The following is a 1,330-nucleotide window of genomic DNA, read 5'->3' on the forward strand; positions in this document are numbered from 1 at the left end:
CCGCCGCGAGAAGATTTCCGCCGCGTCCGGAGCTACTGTCTATAGCTCTGCCCAAGATTTCCGTCGCGTCCGCGAGCAGCACGTTTGGTCAAGGGCAAGATCTCCGTTCGTTCCGTACCGTCATTATCCACCGTTCGTCTAGGTCTGTATTTTCAAACAGGCAAATCGACTTTTGACTACAATCGAATAAAGTGCGTGATATCAAATTTCAAACTGTTAGCGGTCAATCTATCTTTTCCTCTATTCCTGATTCAAAACCAACAACCTTAGTAATTAGCACATTCCCGAACATTTTGGTCCTTCGAGCCGGATTTAGGATTGAGGTTTTCCTGCCTTTTGACTGTTAACGGAGCGTCAGTGTTAAACATCCGATTGTGAACTAGTTATTGTGCCGCGTATTTGGGCAGCAAAAACCATTGCACAATGGAGTCCTTTGAAGAATTGATGTACGAGCAGGTTGCCCTGATGAGATCAGTGAGTCGTGCCGTCTCCAATTTTAAAAAATTAGGTCAGGCTAAGATGACCTATGCAGTGACTAAAAACCGCATGGATACTTTGAAAGAAAAATTCGATCAAATCCGTAAACTAGATGCCAAATTATACGCTGCCGCGGATGCGAAAGAGAAGGTCACGCATCCCTACTACGCGGACCACGAATTCGACGACTGCGAAGAAGCCTACGAGACAGCGTTGGATTATTTCGCAGAGGTTTTTCATAAACTTTCCCCGTCCTCCGCTGCTCCTTCGGCTAACGTAAGTCATTCGCGCGAATCTGCGTCTAATACGACACTCAATTTACCGAAGGTATCGTTACCAGTCTTCGATGGATCGTTCGATAAATGGGAAAGTTTCCGCGACCGTTTTAAATCGATGATCATCGAAGAAAAGAGTTTGTCAAACGTGCAAAAACTACATCATTTGTTTTCGTGTCTTAAAGGCGAAGCGCTCACAACGATCGAACATTTAACGGTTACTTCCGATAACTTTCCAGTAGCATGGACGATTCTCTTGTCCAATTTCGAAAACGAGCGTCGGTTGATCGACGCATACATTCATCGTTTGTTTACATTGCCACATGTCACCGCGAAATCGGCGACCGAACTTCGAGCTCTACAGAGCAAATCAACTGCCGCAATTGTCGCGTTAAAGAATTTGTCGCGTCCGGTCGAATATTGGAGCGATATTTTTGTTTACATTATCACACAAAGACTCGACAAATCCTCGCGCGAAGCATGGGAACATAAGTTGGGTACTACTGTCGCATATCCAACGTTTACCGAAATCAGCGCGTTCTTAGATTCTCGTATTCGTGCTCTCGACGCCCTTGTAC

The sequence above is a fragment of the Odontomachus brunneus genome, unplaced genomic scaffold (assembly GCF_010583005.1).
Source record: "Odontomachus brunneus isolate Ranch 3 - 2012 unplaced genomic scaffold, Obru_v1 Obru_scaffold_189, whole genome shotgun sequence".
Taxonomy (NCBI): domain Eukaryota; kingdom Metazoa; phylum Arthropoda; class Insecta; order Hymenoptera; family Formicidae; genus Odontomachus; species Odontomachus brunneus.